Source organism: Scophthalmus maximus, chromosome 3 (assembly GCF_022379125.1).
Source record: "Scophthalmus maximus strain ysfricsl-2021 chromosome 3, ASM2237912v1, whole genome shotgun sequence".
Lineage (NCBI taxonomy): Eukaryota > Metazoa > Chordata > Actinopteri > Pleuronectiformes > Scophthalmidae > Scophthalmus > Scophthalmus maximus.
This window is the reverse complement of record NC_061517.1, coordinates 13900311-13914843: the sequence shown is the minus strand read 5'-3', so window position 1 is coordinate 13914843 and position 14533 is coordinate 13900311. Positions and strand designations below refer to the sequence as shown.

The 14533-nt window shown below is 44.9% G+C and overlaps 1 protein-coding gene across 5 annotated transcripts in view; it reads right to left on the bottom strand.

The window, feature by feature from the left end:
- Positions 1-14533, bottom strand: part of rerea (arginine-glutamic acid dipeptide (RE) repeats a) — a 125480-nt gene that overhangs the window by 97705 nt on the left and 13242 nt on the right. For 4 of the 5 annotated variants that reach the window (XM_035644032.2, XM_035644031.2, XM_035644028.2 and 1 more), the window contains exon 2: positions 2070-2150. The exons of the other annotated variant lie outside the window; for it this stretch is intronic. The gene's annotated coding sequence lies outside the window, so the exon portion shown is untranslated. The remainder of the gene's footprint in view (positions 1-2069; positions 2151-14533) is intronic. 5 annotated transcript variants of the gene reach the window in all.

Sequence of the window (14533 nt, the reverse complement as noted above, 5' to 3'; positions counted from 1 at the left end):
GCTTTTTGTGGGAGCGAATGGGTAGAAATCGGTCAGTGTGCAGTCGGAGCTGACAGTTTGGAGATCAGTGCTGAGGTCAAGAGGAGCCACTTAGCTGTGCTTTGGCCTTCCAACCCCCAAGCGTTCAGAATCAACCGCTCCACCGTGGGAGTAGATAAAAAGCTTGGCAACTGTCTTGAACCTGGAGACAGCTACATTTACTAATGCATGCCGTTTTTTATTTTTTTAATTTATGGCTTTTTGAAGGTACAAAATGGAAATTAATGGAGATAGGCAAGAAGGTGGGAAGCTCGCTCATTAGCCAGAATATATATTAGGTTATCATCACTACTGCAGATCCCCTAAGGCACTAAACCTCTTTCATAAACAAACAAAGCAATAAACAACCAAGACTTAAAAAAAAAAAGAAAAAAACATACCTCTCTCAATTTCAACAAAACCATGGAGGTCCTTTTTGATTGTTTTCCAAACAACAAGTAATATCACAATAATTTAATCTGCGAGTTAAAAGAGATTTACACCAGATGTGATACTGAATTTTTTCCTCATTGCACATTATTACAGCAGCCATGACACGTGAAGAATTGCGGTCCCCCTTGATGTCTCTGGTGAGGAGATAATGTGCTGAAATCTGAGAATGATATGTTAAGTGTCATTTATGATTACATGGCAGGCCTGCAGCTCTTTGTCATTATTGTTTGGACTTATGAATCAACCGAGCATGGAACTCTGTTTCTCATTATGCCGCAGTGGAGCCAAAGAATTACCGCTCAGAAGTGGTGAACTGGAAATTCAGCAAATTGCTTGTTTAGATGCACAGATTCTGCATAATGCATGAGGCATCTAACATATAATAGATATGTGTGTGTCAGTGTGCGGTGGAAAGTGAGTGTGCATGTAAGAGATAGCGACCAAGTGGGAGAGACTGAGGGAATGAGAGATAGAGTAACACTGGTGATATTCAATATTGAGCAGAACGGAATTCTAACATGCAGCAGTGTAACTGCCTTTATAACAGGAGCAGGGGGGAATCGACAGGAGCAGGCTTGATGCAGCATTAGCTCCACAAGTCAGCTCGCAGAGGAGGGATGGATGGAGGGAGAGACGGATGGGTTGAGCAAGGGAAGGAAAGATGGAGCGAGGGAGGGAGTGTGAGCCGCGGCGCTCTCTGTTCCTGCACACATCAGCAGCAGGAGGGCAGGGATGCGCAGAGGCCAAAGAAAGCCAATTACCAAACTCATTAAGTGACCTGCTAGTCAGCTTTGAACTGTGGCAGCCTCCATCGCGTGACTGGATTCTCCAACGCTGCTGTCGGCATTTCTCTCATTCTCACACCGCTTATTTAAAAAATATATAGATCAACGGGTGTAATTTTGGACATGCATTCAAAATTAGGAATTACGATGGCAATGTGGAATCACAAGTGAAATAGAACAATGAGGCTGTGACATTGCCAAAAGACTGGCAACAAAGGATGTAATGCATTCAGACACAAACACAAGAGTGAGTTAGCATGATTTAGCAGTTGAGGGACGGATGAGCGCTGACGGGCTTGAGCTGCACTCTCCAGCTGGACAGAGAGCAGCAGGAGTGACGGCTGGGAGGAAACGGAGGAGCGTGGTGGAGAGGATGAGGACACAGCGGAACAAAGCTGATAGCAAAGAGGGTTGAACAATGACTTGAAATAGTATTATCGAAATCAAAATATGGACCAAGTGTACTATCCAAATCTCAGGAGCTGCACATTTTTGTGTCTATCCAAATCATAAAAGAAGCTTTGATGCCTTGGCCAACAAACCACAGTCTCCACACACAAGGGACAGTTCTTGTTTGGTACGGACTCTAGCAAAAATCACATAATCAGACATTTTAATTTAGATTTGTCTTCTAAACTCAAAAGTTCCTGCTAAAATTGAGATTCATATCACATTTGCATTATTTGTAAATTTAACGAATTTAATGTGAATATAGTTTTTTTTATTTAGTTAATTTTGGGAGGGGGCTAGGGGGGCAGAGGAAAATGCAGCGTTAAGACAACGCTCCAGTGTCGCAAAACATTGTTGACTAACCTTGACTGCATTCACCTCCTAGATCACTGGCACACTGCTTCTCAACAAGTATTGACACAACGACAGTCTGCAAGAGAAAAGCTGAAGGGGGGGGGGACAGACGCACACACACAAAGGAGAGGGGGGGGGGGGAAACATGAATGATGTGTAAATGGAACAAACAATGTGATAACAGCTCGACAGCAGAGGTGTACACATGGGTGACGACGGCGTCATGTGGAACACATGGTGAATGTAGCCACTGAAACACATGGAGGTGCACAGGAAAATAAAATACCATTCACAATGCAGTTAAACATTTTCAATGAGGAGATTGTGAGCGCTTATTTGAGGCCAGTATTCATTTCACCTCTTCTCACTAAACCTCTCCGGCTACACACAGATCTAGTCACTCGTACATGCTACTCACACTGTGAAAAACACACACACACACACACACACACACACACACACACACACACACACACACACACACACACACACACACACACACACACACACACACACACACACACACACACACACACACACACACACACACACACACACACACACACACACACACACACACACACACACACACACCCCCGAACCTCCCCCATTATCCCATGAGCCCTCTCTTCTCTGCCTCACTCGACAAGAGCTTGGAAATAAAAACATCACAGCTCTGCCTCGCAGCACCTGTTCAATAACATTGACATTTCACATTCAGCATCCGCACTCTGAGAGATTCACTGCATTTTACTCTCTTTAATGCCCAGAGACATTTACACACACACATACACACTCAATCTGCTACACCTCAATGTACGTATTTTAATACTGCACACATTGTGAATATGTGAATATGTGAGTGAGTGAGTGTGTGTGTGTGTGTGTGTGTGTGTGTGTGTGTGTGTGTGTGTGTGTGTGTGTGTGTGTGTGTGTGTGTGTGTGTGTGTGTGTGTGTAAACTTCTGCATGCATGACTGCAGTCATGTATGAGGTGTACAAATCAAATTAATTGTTAGATACATATCTCGATTCTAACAAATAACTACCCATTCATAACGTTGTCTCTTTCCCTTCATGAAATCTCTTTGTTGCACTAAATTATCATCTTTTACATATTTATTTTAATATCACTTCTATTTGGTTGATAGCTGCTTTTCCTGGTGGCTAAATCTTTACATAGAGAAATGAGGGGGATGGTTTTGGAAGAATTGGTCCATAAGGTTTTAGAATAATATACAGAATAGATTTTAAAGCATCAAATGTAGCTCTGAATATTATGATGAACAGAAAAATTAAGGACACCCCAGCAGAGCCCGGTAGGTCTGTTGGCCGATTGAATCAGCCGATATGAGCCTTTCACAGACATATCAATACAGTATATGCATCTATGTTTGACATTATGAATACTCTTATTTTGTTATTTATGTAATGCAGAGAAGATGTGCATTTGCAGGTCTACAGATTTGGTTATATTTTCTTTTTGTTTATAGTTATCTATAATAAGGTTCTTTGTCTTTAGGAATCACTGCAAATTAATATGTATTTCAGCTGATATATCGGTATCAGAAATGTTTTACTCCCTAGTATATTGGTATCGGCATAACATCCATATCGGCCGGGTTCTAAAGATGAAATGAACAACTAATGAATGTGTAAGGCACTGTCGGACGTGCGTGGGTAGGATTTGCCTTTTTCTTTAAAAGGGAGGGTGCGGCTGGTTTCTTAACCAAATATCTATAAGCGGCAAAAATGGTCCATAACGAGGCAACATCCCCAGGTATTTACAAAAAGATCCCTTCCCAGGTTCCATTCCCTGCTTTTGATGCCGTGCACCCACTGAATTCATCCTTTTGAGGTGAAACGCTCCGTTTGGTTTTGAATTTGAAAACAACACCAGGTGTGCAGTGAATAAAATCAAAGTATTTTTACGCCGAGCAATCTCGGCACCGCTCGACGGCACAAAAAGCAGGCTCCACTGTTGTCCTGACACATGGAGAGAGAGAAAATACAAATACACACACACACACACCAGATAATATTCACACTATACAAGAAGATGTGGAGGTCTTGGATGTCAGCATTTGGCTTGGTTTTCTCTGTTGATGCACCGTGACGTGATAATGCATGCGTTCAGACAATGGCTGCCACCTGAGGACAAGACGAAAGGTGCAGTGGGCCACCTAGTGCCAGGGCTCAATGGTGTCACCAGGTGCAGCCCAACCTGGGGGGCTGAGCAGGGACATCTGTTTGACAGCATTAGCGTCATCAGAGACCTGCCATAACCACAGAGTAAATGGCAGTAAAGCTGAGGATTAGATCCATGTATGAATAGCTCACATTGATTCTGCGATCCCCTCTGGGATGTCCACGGTGACGGGCAATGTGGCCCATCAAGCACACAACCACACACACACAGGGACTCATCTGTCTCCCAGTTTTTAAAAGCCCCTAAAATCAGTGTGTGACTAACCTATCGCCATTTTAATCTGCTGACATCTCGGCCCAGAGGCTGTATCCAAATAGCACAGAGCATGCAATGTCATTCCTTCCACAAATTGCCCGTCCATTCAGTTTCTCCCACTGGTCTCAATGGATCGACTAAAACAAGCTCAACAGTCCTAGAAATGTCCATTCCTATATTCTAGTGTGTGTGTGCTCATGCGATTGTGTCCACTCTCTTAAGATTCGAGGGTTATTGCATGTGAGCAACAAGGGGTGATGTGCATGATGACAAAGACAAACACGCTACAATTCAATCCAGACGTTCTGTCAGCGTCTCGTAACTGTCCGCTAGGGGACAATGTTAAAATCACTTCAAAACAACATCTAGAAACCAAGAGAAGACACTGGTACAAAAGATTAAGTCTAGTATGAATAATTATACCTTTACTTCTATAAAACAATCCTCTGAGAATTTGCGGGGGATGAATGGGACTTAAAATGCCTGCTTTGCCTCTTTAAAAAAAATTGCAATACATCTTGTGATGTTGAAATGGAATTACAGGAGCAAGGTGTATACGATACTAACATTATTCGTAACCATGCTAATTAACCTAACTCACCTTCTGTCAGCCCTTTGAATAGATGTAAATGCAACAGCCTGATATAGAAATGTGTCTGGTTCATTTTCATTTATGGGTTGGCGTTACACCACAGCTTTGCACAAAGTACAAAACTCAGGCAATTGTCTTTGTCTTGTGAGAATTTTTTGTTCCGATTTTTTAAAAACAACAATTGGTCAAATTTGGACAATATTGAAAAGTCACACAGAATTTACAAGAATTTGTTTGAATTTTATGTTCATTTCTGTGATCCAACATCCTGGAGGGACTGATGAAAAGAGAAAAAAGAAAGACTGCATTGTTTTCATCTAAGGTGAGCTTGGCAACCATGTTTGGAAACCAGCAGCAACCGACGCAGCCATTTTGGATGAGAGAGTCTGGTCACCGTGGCTGACATCAGCCAACTCTCAAGCCAAACAAAAGCGATCACCTGGTGATTAGTGTGCATTGTGAGGCAGCTCCATTAACCTTTGAGAAACAGAGTGTGGAGGCTGCAGTATCTAGCCGAGTGGAACACTCTCCTTACTACCTCCGAAAAAAGACACGAGTGAAGTGAGTGAGCGAAAGAGAGATGGAGAAACAGAGTGTGACAGTAGAGCAGCTCCTATTAGGTAAGCACATTGAGCCGTCAGGCCGGCACATTCATCAACACACAGAATGCCAGTCAGCAGCAGCAGCAGCAGCAGCAGCACCCGGCAGGCTCGCCTGCCTTTCTACCGTGCTACTGTTAGAGTGCTGAGGAGGGGAGCGAAGAGTGACAGGGAGGCACCTGCAAAGCAGAGTTGGATTTATCTCTCCGCTGCATTTGCCAGCGCAAATATGCATGGTCGCTAATGGAATCATTATCATACAGTACATGGAGTGTAATGGTATGGACCCGAGGTGTGCCATGATCAATGGACGGCAACATTTGGATCGATTGAATCCGCTGCTGTTAAGCTGCAAAAACATATTTTGAGCACAAGGTGTTGTCGGATTGGGCTGCGAGTGAATTGGGTCCTTGCCTGTTTACAGAGTGCGGCATCCAGACAGGGGTTAGGCAAGTGGATCACTGCCACATGAGTAGTGAGCCCAGTTGGCAGCGCTGATGAGCTTCCCCCGCTTATCTTAACGTGGACCACGGCACAAACACCACAAACAGAGCTCCGAATTACAGATTTAATTACAATTTAACATTGCTAATGAAGTCAAAACAAATTAATACTTGGATATGATTTCCACTGTCCCTTTATCATTGTGAATTGTGAAAATGGTTTAAATAAAGAAAAAAAAACATAAGCTGCAATATTAAGTTCCAGCCCTAATTTAATTTTTCTGTTTGTGCATTGTTGCTTATGGACAGAATAACTAAACAAGAAAAGAGATTGCAAAAAAATTCTGCTTCCGGGATCACAAAGGTGCTATTCATTGCTGGGCTAATACATTACGTTACATTGCATTATATTTTAAAGATAGTAATGTGTCAATCTCCTCAACATCGTTCATTCTTGAATCAAAAGTGCTTTCGTTTTTTTTCCTGCCGCCCACTCGGTCTCAATCATGACTGTTGATTGTGTTAGGAGGAAGCTGATTGCTCTGATGAGCAGCAGAAAGTGGGCCCTCTGCACTGAGCAAATAATGACATCAATAACAGCCAGGGTGATATAAGGTTGTCAAAGAGACAGTGTCATTCCAAATGGCAGCCCCGTGACAAAACTGGCCAAAAACAATCCCCTATGAATTCATGTCTACTACAACCTTGAGCCGAGGACCTTGCAAACAGCAACGCTTTGGCAATGCAGCCGCACCATCTGAAATCACGTTTTAGTAGGGACCAGGGTTAACTCTGCCTGTGGCTTTGCCCCATCATCATTCTTTGGGCAGCATGACGCAACTTATTCCAGCACGTAAATCACAGCTAGTGGACTTGAATGCTCGACACTAAGCTTCCCTGCATTCTCGCTAGCTCGAGTGGGCGAGAAATGAACCTTGTTATGTGTCCTGACACTGGGCCTTGCTCCCCAGCAAATAAAAACATGCCTCTCACTTACAGGCTGCCTGCGCCCACAGCCCCATACATCAGCATTATAAAGGAGCTCGGCAGCCTCAAGGTCAGCTCAATTTCCTCCTGCTGTTATGAAGTATCAGAATCACAGCGAGAGGGGGCACCCACACACATGTAAAGAAATGATTTAGGAAAGCGAGGGAGGGGGGAAAAAGAAAGGTGTGTGTGTGTGTGTGTGTGTGGGGGGGGGGGGGGGGGGGGGGGGGGGGGGTGGAGTGTGAAGGAGAGGCCGTGTGTTGTAATACAATGGGGATCTGTGACAAACCACCAGGAGAGGGCCGGCCTCCTCTACAGTTGGGATGTATGAGCGCAGGCATTTGTGAGACAACGTGGGGAATATCAAGCAGACTAGCTCATTCTACAAACTAATGGAATATAGTCAGTATATAGTAAGTAATGGGATTGAACATCTTTTGTTAAACAAGCCGATTGCACTCGTGTAATTGCTGAAGTGCAGTCTGTGAAACTACAAAGCAATTAGGCACTTCTGAATTATCGTTTCAGAAAATATGAAAACCATGTTTACCATTTACTGTAATTAAATACTAAGCTGTTACATTGGGCATAGCAGCGACCTAATGCAAACCTAATGCTTCTGTTCTTTCTGAGATCTGGGCCCATTCATCACATGCCCAAGCAATTTGATAAATTACACAGGAGCATGAAAGCTGATCATGTGCGTGGAAGAGAGTGCGGTGCATGTGTGTGTTTGCCTCTGACTGAGTAGGCAGTCATCCTTGGCTGCCTCGCTGGCTGAGGTTTGACATCTTCAGCTAAGAGCCTGGGGAAATAACAGCAAATTCACTTAATGGCACCACCTCATCTACTCCTCGTACAGAGAGAGGAGGGAGAGAAGAGGGAGAGTTCCTTGAGGTGTAAAGAAGAAACGAAGAAAAGGAGGCTATGTGCAGTCGGCTGTGCTGCTGTCTCTCCCATTCACAGGAGTGCAGGTGTGTGGGTAAACACAGAGTACATTGAAATCCATCACTGGCCTTGGTCGGCCACCAGCTGTAATTTGCAGTCAACTCTGACCCTTTGCAAAAAGCCAGCCTGCCGGCGCTACCGCAGAGAAGCTTTTCGTGGTGACAGCACAATTTGGTTTGATGCGCATGTGGTTGCATATGGGTACATGTGTGATGATCTGTGTCTGCAAAGACAAATGTATATACGGCCCTAGATGCAGTGATAGTAAGTGGGCGTGAGTGTGTACGTTTGTGTGCCTGCAGGGAGTGTTACAGGGCTGGAGGTATAATGGCCCCACTTCAGTTTTTGTCAGAACAATCCAAAGCAGAGCTCAGCAGCTGGGAGGGAGGCTGGGCTGGCCTGCAGTTGGATAACATCTCAGGGTAACAGCAGGTATGTACCCTATCAGTGCTGCCCCAATCCCCGTAGGTCTATGTTCAGAGCCTCTGACCCCGGCATGACTGGCTGTGATGACGAGTCTGTGCCAGCAACACAGGAAGACCCAAAACCTCGCTGTTGCTTCCTCTCGGTTGCACATTTCACTCCAGCAGCCCTGAAGGGCTCCGCTATTGTTCAGACTCAATAACAATATTTACAAAACCCGCAATTTCTCAATAATTTTCCCTAATGGAGACAATATTCCTGATAATAATGTCTGATGATAATTGCCATGTAAAGAAAAAAAATACTTGTCCAATTACCCTTAACTTGAATACAGACACAATTAAGTGATTCAATGGTATTCGAGTCATGATGATGAATGATAAATCACAGTCTGAGCTTTGATACTATTTCGCAGCAATGTGACTGCTTGATAAAACTCCAACATCTCACTCAGTGTTCATGTAGCTGCAGGATAGGAATACACCATGTAGAATATAAATGGGGAGTATTAACCCACATTAACACTTAATACTAATAATACGTACATTGATTAAGGTCAGTTGTGATATTGCTGGAGTCCATCTACATGCATTTGATAACACAATCACATCTAGGGCTGAAACTACCAATTATTTCCATTATTGATGAAAGTGCTGATTATTTTCTCCAAAAACAATTGTGAAAAATGTTCATCACTATTGTGTCAGGGTTAGGGTTAGGGGGGTGAGGCCTGGAGCCTGACGCAACGTGTTCAAATCGCCTTTTTTGCATTCAAATCCCAAAGTTATTCAGTTTACAGTAAACATATTTAGCAAAAGGAAAATCAGAGAAAAGCGTCACATTTAAAGGGGCAGTCAGCTATTCTAAAGCAATAAACGTTTTGTATAAAAATCAGCCAATATTTCCTCACGGTCCACTAGCTGTGCTGTGTGCGAGTTTTCGGCTCAGCCCAGGCTCTGTACATCGCAAACCAAAATAGATGGTGCAGACCGCACCGCACCGTGTGCACACACACCGTGTGCAGTTTGTAAACATCACTCCCTGACACCTTAAGAGGCGTGCCAGCGAATTAAGTCTTCAGGGGTTTTGGCCTTGTGATTAGCGTGTCGGATTCTCATACCCGAGGCTGCGGGTTCGCGGCCCGGCCAGAGCAGTAAAATCATCAACAACAACAACAACAGCAAAGACAGAGATAAGCTTTCTCCAAAATCGCTAACTGCCCCTTTAAAGGACTAGAATATTTTGCATTTGTGCTTAAGAAAGTGTTGAGCCATAAATTAACTCAACAAAAGGGAAACAACAGACTTTCAAGTCCTGCAATGACAAAAACTTTCTTCTTAGTAAAGGACAGAGGCTACTATCACTCACTCTGCGAAATGTGTCCCTATTGTACCACATTGTGCTGTTTGCATACAGTCTGTTAATAGACTACTCAATAACAGCTGCATAATATCTATCAGTGAGTGCAGTGGTGCTGGAGTGGGATGTGGGGTGGGGGCAGGGTGGTGGTGGTGGATGCCTCCTGTGTGCTTTCCTCTTATACAAAGCTCTCTCCTCTCCCATCTGAGTGAATGGCTTCCCACTACTCGGCTCCCTGTGGTTAAGCTTGTCAGCCCGCCTCTCCATCTCCTTTCTCCAAACCTGCACCTGACATTGCGAGTGTTCTGTCACCCACCTCTCCTCATCCCCCTGGAGGAAATGTTGAGACCCGCCCACTAGCTCCCAGCAGCCCCTGGGGCATGGGACAATTAAAAAAAAAAAAAAAAAAACGAGGCAGGAGCTCAGTCAAGCTGTCACGCTGAGTCTCAAATGGGACCTTGCCTGTATCGCTGCTACGTTGGGGGGTGGTTTGGCAATGGAGCCCAAAGAAAATAATATACTATGTCTGTTGTACTTGAGATCAGCATGCACTCCAGTGCAAGGTGATGGCAGCATATCAACACCTTGGAAGCAATGCAGTCTGGCTGGAGCGATATATTTGGCCTTACAGTATCCAGACATTGCGCGCGCACGCACGCACGCACGCACGCACGCACGCACGCACGCACGCACGCACGCACGCACGCACGCACGCACGCACGCACGCACGCACGCACGCACGCACGCACGCACGCACGCACGCACGCACGCACGCACGCACGCACGCACGCACGCACGCACGCACGCACGCACGCACGCACGCACGCACGCACGCACGCACGCACGCACGCACGCACGCACGCACGCACGCACGCACGCACGCACGCACGCACGCACGCACGCACGCACGCACGCACGCACACACACACACACACACACACACACACACACACACACACACACACACACACACACACACACACACACACACACACACACACACACACACACACACACACACACACACACACACACACACACACACACACACACACACACAGACAGACAGAGCTATATTCTGGTGTCAGCCAATTACAAGCCTGCCCTGACTGCCCTTGACTACACTCCCTAACCTCCCTCAACAAACCATGTCAAAACCCTATGCACTGATTTTTTTTGCCCCTCTTGCTTCCATTTTTGCTTCTTCTTCTTCTTCTTTTTTTCCACTCAGTCTCTGTCTTTAGGGGATGAAATATTTAGCAGCCACATCTAAATACACCTTCAGGCCGTCAGAGCCATCTCCTTCCCTAGGTAAGAATTGACGAGAGATACAGTGGAGGAAGGGCTGGTGTAATATTTCATCAACATTATTAAATCACTTCTCCCCTTGGCAGTCCCTGGGTGGTCTCGGGTTGTGTTATTTCTCAGTCAGGGTTCAGTGGCCTCGGCTCCTAAGGTTGAGTTTGGCCGCTCTGCAAGCCGAGTGCTGTGCTAAGCAGGTGTCAGGGGAGTTTCCCCTCAATTAAGCAAAGGTAAAGTAATGCCTCTCACTGTGGCAGCGCCATGAATACATTAGTCTTGCTGTCACCACAGGCTAAAGCATCGAGATGCATGAAGAAGACAGACAGCCGGCCACATCAAACGCAACTGGAGCAGGTAAAACAACCAAGCGGGGGGATTGTATTGTATTAAACAAAGGCGTGTTCCACATTTGACGCCAAGAAGACAAAATGGCCGGCAAGATACGAAGACCTTGATCTATGTGGACGAATAAACGAAGATAATCAATCCTAATATACACCAAAAGAGAGAACCATGTGTATCATTCTGTTTAAAGTTACTGGGAGAAGGGCTAATTAGTTGGTATTAGCTGTCTGAGTAGGTGACACACTGGAGGACACCCGATCCTTGTCATGTTAATTAAAGCTCAATGAACTACTGCCGATGAAAAATTAGCATAACCCAGAGGCTCGGTGAGGGATACCGCCAGGAAAATGGGTCTTTTTTAGAAATTTGGAATCAAAAAAATAACTATCTGATTAAATGAGTAAATGTGGCAACCATAGTCAGAGGTTTTTTTCCTCACACGTTTAATTGATTCCTCCGATATCTTTATAAATAGAGGCCTGACCGATATGGATTTTTTGGGGGGGGGGGGCAATGCTAAAATTAGGAAGTGAAAACATTCTGATACTGATAGGCACGCACGCACGCACTATATGTATATATGTATTACACACACACATAAACACACAAAGATTATCACTGATTCCTAAGATGTCATTATCAAATATGTAAAATATCAAAATAAATTAAAATCTTCTCTGTGTTTTTTCTGTATATGAAAGTTTTCAAATTAATCGTCCATTAATAATCGTCCATTACGCCCATTGTGGGACGAATAAAGAAATATCTTATCTTAACATTAATGTTTGTTACTTGCTAATTTGAAAGTTAAAAATCAAAGCATCACCAACAATCATTTTCTATTTGGTCTCAGTTAAGAAAGTCAAGCTGCTGCCTTGACATTTTCTTAGCCGGAGCACCTCAGTCACCCTACTATTTTAATCCATCTGACAAAGCAAAAATGAAAAAGGGGTTTATAAAAATATGTCAACAATAAGGCCCTCTTTTGTCAGTCTCTATGTGTAAGTATTACGGTGTACTGGACAGGCGTATTGAAAAGCACTGATTGATGGCTTCACTGTAGACCGTCTGTCCACCTCTCTCCCCGATGAGACATGTCAATGTAGAGACACATGAATGCAGCAGCCTGTCCTCCATTTTCTCCTCCTCCTCCTCTCCACCTCCCTTGTCAGAGGCAGGGAGAATGACGCAGTAAATACAGATGCTGTGTGCAACGTAATTCTGGGCCCCGCTGGCTTTTATCTGCCATGACAGCTTCTGCTGCTGTGGAAATCAAACGCACAGGCGTGAGGAAAAAGCTAGTATTCCCTTTAATAAACTGCCAGGCAGAGCGAGCAGAGTGAGGGGAGAAAAGGAGGCACTCAGCTCTGCTCTGCACTGGCCGGGCTTTGCTAAGCAGCAGCTGACGGGAGAGGGGAGACAGAAAGGGGGGAGAGCGCTCCTTCAGGCATTAGTCGGTATTATGCCGCTCACGCAGGCTCAGGCATCCAGCATCATTGCACTTACCAAGAGCCGTCTGAGCCAATCGGTCAGCGGGGAGCGCTGGGCACTCGGCAGAGATATGCACACCAACATGAGGACTAGAGTCAGTGGGCAGCCCAGTCAGCACCTGCTCCCAGACTCGTCCCCAGCCCCTCGGAGCTGCCAAGGTCAATTAATTACATCCCTCGCTTAACGCTCTCCATAAACACAAATAAACCAAGATGAGTCTGACAACAAGGAGGGCTCTAAAAGCCCCCCAGCACCACGACTGACAGGCCCCTCCTTCTGTTGATAAACCAATTTGTGAAACAACGGAAATTACTGATAATTAATTATATGATATTATGAGATCCCCAAATTCTCCCACCGACTCATTCTGTGTGTGTGTGTGTGCGCGCGTTTGTTGGCGCATGCGTGTGTTAAGGAGGCTGCTGCTTTGAAAATAGACAGCTTTTTGTTTCTGACCCCACAGCTGTCACTAGCATAAGAGCGCCAGTCACAGGAAGCACACGTACACAAAATGTGCACATGCACAAACGCACACTCCTCGACATTGCAGCAGGGGGCGGGACAAGAGGCTTGTGCTTTAGGTGTCAAGACCCCTGAGGATACTGTTGTGATGCACAACTGCATTAGCCGAGGAGGCAGGAGGGGTAAATCACTAAATACCTGGTCAGTGTTTAGAGTCCCGCTCCAGCGCGGCGCCCCTAACACCATTAACATTCTTCCTTTAAATCCAATTATGAGCCATGTGTGTCCACATCAATCTGCAATTTTCATTTGAGCCCATGGTCGTCTTTATCACCATTACTGCTGCAGTAATTGAGGCGGCGCTATGGAGAGGCTGCGCAGTTTACCTCCGTCTGGGAGGTCAAGAGGAATGCAATTGGTTGACAATGATTATGCTCCAGCTGATTAGGCTACGGGCTACCGCTGAATATTTCGCGCTGATTAGACTAAGCCCTGCAGAGAGCCATGTGGATTGCTAACAAAAGGGGCGAGCTATAGGACGGGGAGAAAGGGGGTAGCGATCAGCGCAGGCTTTTTGAAACAGGCAGCCTTGTGCTTTCTGTAGCTGGATCAGTCTGATCAGCACATTTCCATGTTGTGTTTATCAAAATTGTTTTTGTAATGATATTATTGAGAACAAACAGCTGTGAATAAACATAATTAGTTTTAACCAATATCATGGCAGAGATTAATGTAGTGTAGACAGTTATCACTACATTTTACTGCTAAACTCTGAAAATCTTCACACAATTATGGAGGTATATTAATTCCTTATGTGACAGGCATATTACAACCAATCCATACAACTCCTGGGAAGATGGCTTTCAAAACAACAACAACGAAGAGATAGACACATTAATAAATGATACACAAAATGGCTCCTCTTATCCCCTTGTGGAAATGCCAGCTCATTTTCCTCATCAGTGATTGTGATATTTATACACAGAAACTGAAGTCCTCCTGATTGAAACTGGGGAGAGGCTGGATGAGGGAGCATAGGAAAGATGTCGAGAGCCGAAG